We start from the raw sequence: 9,453 nt of genomic DNA on the forward strand, positions 1-9,453 counted from the left end.
AGGATCAGCAAGTCTGGAAACACCTCACAGCTGGATTCCTACCTGCAGGATAACAAACAAACTTCTCAGTTTCATTTCTTACCTTTATAACTTTACCTGCCTCTTCTGCTTCATCCTATGTTTGCCTTTATGTGCACATAAAAAGGGCTTACTAGGATTTAAAATGTGACTCAGCTTCTCACCATAACTTTGTAGCTTCTTTCACCTGAAATTCCTTTCTCTAGCACCATCAACTGGCAAACTTTTATTCATCCTTTAGAACCCAATTTAAATGTACCCTCTTTGGTCACGTTTTCCTTGGCCCTTGGTGCCCATCAGCTTGTCATTTATACTTCTGTAATACAATCATTACATTACAATGCAATTGACCTATGTGTGTGTGTGTGTATGTGTGTGTGTATTCTCTCCAAAAGGCCAGAAACTCAAATACCTAGTGTCTAGTGACACAGAGCATAAGCCTAGTAAACATTTATTAGGTGAATAATCTGGGCCAGAATTTAACATCCTGGTGTCTTGTTACCAAAATAACAGGTTTGGCTGGCTGCTGTAATGAAAGCCAAACTCATGAGGCAGGTGCTAGTGTAAAAGGAAAGAGATTTTACTCAGATGCCATGTAACCTGGGAGAATAATGGACTTCCATCTTAGAGACCATCTCTCTCAGTATCAAAGGCCACCTCCCCTTCCTGCTCTAGCCTGCAGTTCTTATAGGGATAGAGAGGGGAGGGATTTTTTCTCCCTATCCAATTATCTTGCTAGCTTTTGGAGCACTTGGGTCCTGTCCATTCACCATTTTAGCTTTCAGCAAGTTCAGACCCTATCCATTCATATATCTATTTTTTGGCATGCTGAGTGTAAGAGCATCCCTGGTGCCATTTTGGCCAATGAGGGAGATCCCCCCCCCCGCCCCAGTGCTCTGTTTATGGTAACAGTATGATCTAATGAATAAGGATAGCAGCCACAAGAGCTTCTTGCCATTACTGGAGCATCCTTATGTTTAGAACAACATCTAGGGATACAGCTTTTCTTTGAGGGACAAGAAACAGCTAGAACTCAACAGACTGTGTCTCAAGATAGGACTCTAGACCCATCAGAGTGACAAATGTCCATCAGAAAATTGATTCAATATCACAATTAAAGGATGGGGAAGTACAAAGCAGAGGGTATTACTTAATGTTGTTAAGCATGTTGTGATGGATTAAAAATGTTCACAGACTTGGAGTCTATTTCCCCAGCATCTGAATCTGGACTGACCTTGTTACTTGCTTTGCCTAGCAGAACACAGTGAGTGTTGCATTGTATGACTTCTCAGCAAGGCCTCAAGAGCCCCTGTAGCTTCTCCTCTGGCTCTCTTGGAATTTTTCTATCATCATTAAAAAAAGCTCTGTCTAGCCTATTGGAGGATGAGAGACCACAAGGGAGAGAAACAAGGTGCCCTAACAGACAGCTTTAGGTAGCTGTCAGGCAGCTGTGAATGAGGCCACCTGAGATGAACCAGTCTCTAGCATGAAAGAGCCCAGCCAATACCACATGAGCCATCACAGCTGCAACCCACCCTCACTATGAAACCCCAGAGATGGTTGGTCATTTTTCACCACTAAGTTGCAGGTGGTTTGTTACACAACAATAGATAATTGATAATATCTAACAGCTTGATAGGCACAGGAGTGGTATTTTGGAACACCAATTACTACTAAACAAAGAAGACATCTTCCAAAACCTCCAGGAGGTAGGGCAGATGATGATATCCTATGAAACTTAGGCAGAATTAGTTGGTGGCTTGCTTTGAGTTAAACCTGAAGCTCTCAACAAGCTTCAATCTTGGCAGCTAAGAAACACAGGGCAAAAGAGAGACTGGCAGGACGGGGGAGTGAGCAATAAGCACCACTAACCAGCATGACCATGGTTTCAATGATCACCTTGTGCCTGGATGCATGTATGTACTTATGGAGAAATGGATATTGTCACTATCAGATATATAAACATGTAGCTGGAAATTTAATGGCCTCTGAAAATAGGATCTTTTCCCAAGGGCTCTTTAAAAATATATATACTTTTCAAAGTTGTCTTTTGTTCTTACTTTCTTATATATCATTGTTTAAAACAGCTTCCTGATGCCATGAAAACAGTCATAGCCTTATCTCTGAAACTCTGAAACCGTGTTTTTTGGAATTGTTACTTCTATGTTACTTCTATGGCTCCACAGGTCTCACAGATGAACTGATGACTGACAGGCAAACACGTCGGCAGGGTCCATAAGGTGTGGTGATGTTTGGCACAAAGTGCCATATGGTTTTCAAGACCCTCTTCTTCAACAGATGGAGTGTAACATTCGCTGTTCACCCCTATGATGGCTTTTGTCTGTCATCATAGCTCAATGTATTTAAAAATTCAGCTTCTGTTGTAATTTTTCACTCCTCTCTTTTATAAGATATTATTACATTTTCCATGTTCAAACAGCCAATGCCAAAAAAAAAAAAAAAAAAAAAGGAAGAAGAAAGAAAAGAAAAGAAAGTACAGCTGTGGTGAGTCATTAAAGTGATTTGTTCAGCTGTTTAACTATTATGTCTGGCCTCACAGCAGCCTCTAAAAGACTAAGAGAAAGTTCTGCTTAGGTTTTCTAGGGCTGAGAACTTACAGATCGCTGATTTTTTTATATTAATGAGTAATTATGTTACTACATTTTGGAGCACTGGAGCAGAGGAACACAGGGAGAAAACAAAGGATAAAAATGTTTTCATACAGCAATAAAAATCTTGAGCACCAGGGTCACCAGTCCTAGGTTTAAATCAGCTGCTAGGTCAGCTGATGGTTAGCTCGGGGCAGTGAACAATCTGTTTAACCTCAGTGACATGAGGTTAGTATCTAAGTTTAATAATTCATATTAAAGAAATGGATATAAATTTAAAAATGCACCTAGGCAGTAATTGGGGCAGTCATAGCAGCTGTGACTATTTTGCTGGCCTGGAGGCCTTGCCTTCTCCCCACTTTTCCTTCCCGGTTGAGGTCTGGGCTATGCATTGTGCTTTCCTTGGCAGTTGGGGGTGTTGAGGAGGAGTGCACAGCAGGCTGTAGTTTTGAACCAGATTGTCCAGGTGTATTGCTTTCACAAAATTTACAGCGTGGGGATATTTACACTTATCACAGCTGTCACTTATTATGGATGGGGCATGGCTCTGTCACATTATAGCTCTGCAGAAAAGCCTAGTTCTTTTACAGAGTTGGGTATATACTTTCCTTCCTTCCATAGTCAGCAGCTACACTAACCAAGGAGGAGAGCCCCACTTTGCACTCTCACTCCCTAGTCCCCTGCCATCATTGGGTACCTGGGATTTGGGGGTAGAGTTTTCCTTTAAGAGATTGTTGGCCCTATAATAAAATAACCCAAGAGTTGGAAGGCAGGGCACAGTGCTGCAGCTAGTCTGGGACTGAAGCCAAGACGTATTGTGTGATTGTGTTGCTGGTTAGCAACGTCTCCTTCTGTAAGTCACTTTGCCCACTCCTTTTTGTGATCAGAAAAAATAATAAAAGTTTTGAATAAGAATAACTCTAAGAAACCTGCCAGATCTATGTAACTCTGACTTTCATATCAAGGAAAACTCACCCCAAATAATAACAATAAGCAAAGATAGGCACACACACTGAACATTTGGATTTACCTCATATTTATTTCCACAGTTATCATCATCATGGCTGCAATTGGACAGGACTTTTGGTTTGGAATGAGAGGGAAATGAGGAAAACTGAAATTCATAGCAATTCTTAACAGGAACATGATCTTATTTTTCATGAGTATGAGTTTGAGGCAAAATGTGTACATGCAGACGAGAGATAAGTATAACAGGTAGTAGAATACATGTCCAGAAAAAGTATAAGATTACTGGACTAAGAGTTAGTTGGATGTTAACAAAAAGGAGAATTTTTTAAAATTAATTTGTAAAGAATAAACTCATTGTAATTCTAATTTCTAGTCATTTTTCTAATCATTGTTTAGTCTCAGAAGAGGACATATTACAGAAATATATTATAAAAACCCAAAGTTCATGAGAATTTTTGACCAATCATAAAAAAAAAATTACCCAATCACTCAAATATTTGTATATTATTGGGGATTTTGACAATAGGATGGGAGCTAATTGTAGTGATCAATTTGGATGTTATTTAATATTATATTTTATATCATTTTAGAAAAAAGGATGAAGGTAGATTTCAGTATCAGAGGATTATGGCTATAGCCTCAGTCTTCAAAGAAATTGAAGTCCTAGTGGTTTGTGGTATCAAAGCTTTCTGACTTCATGAACAGAGTCCCTAAAACTCATGGTTACTAATTAATGGGTAAAATGGCACATGTACAACTTCATCATCAGCACCATCATGATAGAAAGGTATTAATTACTTTTAAATATTTATCTAGATTTTGTCACTGAAACCGCATTCTACTGCTCTAAAACCTTAAACACTGAATGTTTATCAGGCAAGAAAATTAAGGCTCATTGTGTCAGATCACAGGGCTGTTTTTTGTTTTGATTTGTTTTCATTTTCTTCAATTTAAATATTATTTATTAATGTTGTTAAAGTCAGTTTAACAGCCTTTCCCATCGTTTCAATTTACTACTTCAAATCCATTAAGAAAGTCTAATTAATTAGAATTATCTAATCTTCGACATCAGCAGAAATTGTGTCTGTGTAAGAGTTTGAGGCACTCTCTAGTGGAGAACATATGAGAGAACATGAAGGTGAGTGGCTCTGGGAAAACTCCTGTAATTGCTCAAAAGATTTTCTAGATCTTGACTATATTTTAAAAGTTAAGGTTACCAGGCAATGAACTTTGGGTAACTGGAGATCACTCAAATTTAGAGTTGACTGGTGCTGAATTTCAAGATGTTCTTTTTAGGACGAATCTCCAATAAACCTCTATTGTTAGAATATTTACTAGTTTTCATGAAGGCATTTCCGTGACAGCTGGCTTCCTATGTGATGGTCCCTTCTTCCTGCTTCTGTCAGATTCTGGTCTCTCTGCTTCCTCTAGACATTACTTTCTTTACAGTCTCTTTACCTTTTCACAGACTGATCTGCCTCTTTGGGCTCCCTTCTCCCTCTTTTGTGTAGCAAACTTCTGCTTATATTTCAAAACCTCATTTCTCACTTTCTCTGAAAAACCATCCTGAATGTCTCTAAGGAATGTCCATCTCCTTTTCCCTGACTTTTTACAGCATCCAAGCTCTTCTCCACATATCATATCATCCACCACATTTTGTTTCTTTGAAAATTATCTCCCTCAGCAAGCTGGGCAAACAAAGTCCCTACATGGGACTGTCTTGTTGTACACACACAACTGTCTTAAAATCTTCACCACTTTCCCTTGTCTTTTCCATACAGAGCATAGCATCATAGGGATTCATTTCTTTTCTCCCAAAGGAAAATCTCCATATTGGCCAATTTGCAAAATAGCCAGCAGTCCTTGCTGTTTCTAATTAAAATAGAGGCAACGTTTCCTTCCTTTTCTTCCTAGAAACTATCTTTCTGGAGAGGAAATGCTATGGAGAAATTCCAAAGTGACCATAAGAACTATTAGTACAGATTTATCTGAACAAAACCATCACATTATGTTAATCATAATAATGGAAAGATTAAGGGCTTCGATATTCTTGGTGCAACACAGTGAAGACAGGGACCAGACAGTAGCTCATGGGCAGATGATTAATTCTTTTTGTAATTTAGCAGAGACAATCTGTTTTGATTTGAAGATACCTGGAGAGAACAAAATTTAGGCAAAAAATAAAATGATAATAACTAACTTAAAAATAAAAGCTTACACAATGGAATATCCATTGACCTTAGCCTTAAAAAAATTCATCAAAAGAGAGAAATATTTAAAATACAGGAAAGAAGCACAGACTTCTGTGTTCATGAAATACAGAATTATAGCTACTCTCTAAAGCAGACAGAGTGACAAATACTAAAATACAAACCTGAGTTGTTTTCTCAAAGGCTTTAACTTTCCAGCTTTGCTGAGATTTCATGTCCTTGGTAACTTTGGCTGCTGGGTTAAGGACAGAAGGAAACTTTGCAAGTGTTGGGCAAAATGGGCAACTAAGCAGTTTGTGGGCTTGAGGCTTCTTCTTTTTTCTTTCCTGCCTAAAGGGAGTCCTGGAAAAGGAATACACTTTGGGGAAATCTAGGCCAGATTTGACCTGCTTCTCCTTGCAATTTCAAAGAGCCCTGCTCCCGCCTTGGCCACACCCTCAGGCCAGTGTTAAACCTAGTTGTTGTAAGTCTCTGCATTGGAGTGAAGCTGTTGCAGCATTAGGGAATGGCTATTTTCTTAATATTCTAACTCAAAGGAAAAAGTACTGCAATTTCCTCAAGGTGCATGCATACTGGTGAGTATAATGATTAAGATTAATGATCCAACTTACACTTACATTTCAGTGGTTGATTAAACATTAGGAATTTGGGAGTGCTTTATGACCAAATCATTTTAAATGAAAATACAATTTCATCTCTGTTTTTCTTATACTGTAGCTCTTTCTCTGTCACACTATTTAGCTGAATTGAATCATATGTGACCTTAGACTTTATGTGCAATTCTCCTTTGAGAATAGCTGTAACAAGCATCAATGGGGACAAAAATAAACTGAGATCACTCTACCTTACACCCAATTCTATTCTCTTCACATGGGCAACCCCACTTCATGCAACAGTGTTAATTTGGGAGTGTAGTTCCCCCAAATTGAAGCAACTGTAATCAAAATAAGTTTAAAGTAATGGAGTAAAATGTATGAGGAATCCACAGAGTAATTAAGGGAGTGGGGAAGCTCTTTGGGGCTATGTAGCTTACCACTAAAGACAAGACTTGACATAACCTTCCTCCCTACACACTCAGGCTACCAGGCTGAGCCCACTCTGACTTTTGAATAGCCTTGTTCTTCCCTAGGTATTATGTCATTTCCTCCAGGCTGGATCTTGAGATGAAGTGATCTGGGCATGCAGGGTATTCTGGATCTCCTAGCTTGGAGTAAAAGTTGATTACACAAGTTGTTTGCAGTTCAGATTTAATCCCCATGTGCTCTCAAGCATCCTGTGTCTCCTGTGTTTTGGTTCACATCACAATTTATTCCAGTTCCGTACTTAATTCTTTTCCTCACTTGACAGTGAGCTTGATGAGGCAGAAACATGTTCTACCTCACAATTAGCTCTGGACTGCTTTTGACACTTAATAGTTGCTCAACAAAATGTTTAAAATGAATGAGTCTCCCCAATTTGAATCCTAACTTTCCTTGTTGCCTTGAAAACTGCTTCTGGAGTCATGTCTGGATTCATTACACAGGCTGAGGGTGTTCTGCTGTCAGGACTCTTCCCTGGGGACAATAATCATGCTGGGGGGCTGCACTTCATCTAAACTGGTCATCATATTATTTTTTGGTAGGCACATTTAAGCCAATGCACTCCAATCTCCAAGTAGCACCGATATCTATGTTTATAAGAGGTTGGGAAGTTTGACTGCACTGGAGACTGAGTGGTCTTCTTGAGGCTGGAGTACAGGAACTTCCATACCACCCATCTACCTTCCCTTAATTTTCCTCTACTGAGCAGCCAACAAATTGATATCAGAGATGCAAGACAGATGAACTCTGTCCTCTTTGCCTAATTAGTCACATATCTCTGACTATTTCCCTCAAAATTTAACTTCAAAATGTAAAGCATCAGAGAACCATCTTAATGAAAGAATACATTAAGGCATAGGTATGTTTAGAAATTGCAAGTAGTAGTGGCTTTGAAGCATTTCAAATGGAAACTGGGACTCCAATGCACAGGGCTCACTGACTTGAGCCACCTGCTCCCCAAATAAAGGGAGATTGTTAGAGGCAATCCTTCACCTTAAAGAAAAAGTGACTGTTGTTTAGTGTATTTCTATCACACAGTATACACACACACACACACACACACACATTCACACTCACAGAGGCTAAGCAAGTCCTGAATACTGTCAACTGTTTGATTCAATGATTGTTTTTAAGCAGTAAACCCACACCAACTGCACAGTCATTGTGCTTCTGAAAAACATAAATGTCACATGTCACTTTTTTGGTCCTTAAAAATTATTTAGCAGAGAGAAACATAGCAATTTACAATGTTTGCTTGGATTGTAAGATGCAGGAGAATTAGCATTACTCTTGAGAGCTGCCATTGGTTAGCTGGAGGGAGAAAGGATATCAATTATACATAATCTAAGAAGCCTCTGCATAGTAATCAGGCCCAGTAGGGGCTTTGGGGCAGCTTCGTTATTCTCTTGTAAACACAAGAGCCTAGATAGACATGTCAGTCAGGAGTAGCAGCAGCATTTTTTCCTTTTTAACACCTTCACATTCTATTGCTTCAATATGCAAACAAGGCTGTTTAGCTGAGGGTAGAGCCTGTGCTAATGAGCTCCCTGCACTAACCCTGAAGTAAAAGGTTCTGTTTCACAGCTGCTCAGAGACAGCTCCTCTGGGCATGCTCAGGTACTGGGAAAGAATGTCTTTTAAGCAGAGAAATGCCAATCAGGATTTTGTGCATAGTTTCCCTTTTCTCTATGTGCTAATGCAATTACCTCATAACTTGTGAACTTCCAGTGCATTTGTCTAGTGCTTTCTCTCTAAAGGATATACTTGGAATGTGGATGTGGAAAGAAAATGCTTAAAATATGCAGTAACTGTAAAAATGAGCTCTTTAATTTCTAGAGGATGTTACCTCAAAGCTACTGCTCACATTTCAGCCTTAAAAATGGACTGTTCTTTTATCTTCCTTAAAAAATATTATTATTTCTTTTTTTTTTTTTTTTTCTGGGGTCATTTTAATGACCTGAATGGACAATGCAGATCAGGACAAGATTCTCAAGCCAGAGGGTTTGTGCCCCAATCTGTGATTTGAGAGCAGTCCTGGGTCCAGAGCTCTGGGCCTCTGTGCAGCTAGGGACTCCATAATTGGCTAAGCAAAGACACACAGGGGGTCAAGGAGAGAGGGCAGTGAAGGGGGTTTACATATCAGTTGACAGTGTAAAATCAAGGCACAATACATGATGACATTTCAATATCCAATTATTCTCATGAATATAGAAATTTTTTGCACAGGAATATTCCCCCAATCCCCACTGGGTTAATTTACCATCCACAGAAACCACTCAGCTTTGCTGGCTAAATAGCATAGCATGTGATTTCCTGTGTAATTATAGGACATCCTCCTTCTCACCATTAATTTAATCTCAGGGCCATGCCTTCTAGGTGTTTGACATAGGAGACAGGGCCTGTCCATTGTGCCTGATAAATGGATGAGAAGTACAAGCACGGATATCCTCAACTCTTAACTAGTATTTTAACTCTTTCCCCATAAAAAGCGGTGCTGTATTTCCTCTCCCTTAGCTAACCAATCAGTGGGCAGGTTCCTAACCACTGTCTCCATTTATGACAGGATAG

The sequence above is a fragment of the Miniopterus natalensis genome, chromosome 1, assembly GCF_054644295.1.
Source record: "Miniopterus natalensis isolate mMinNat1 chromosome 1, mMinNat1.hap1, whole genome shotgun sequence".
NCBI lineage: Eukaryota > Metazoa > Chordata > Mammalia > Chiroptera > Miniopteridae > Miniopterus > Miniopterus natalensis.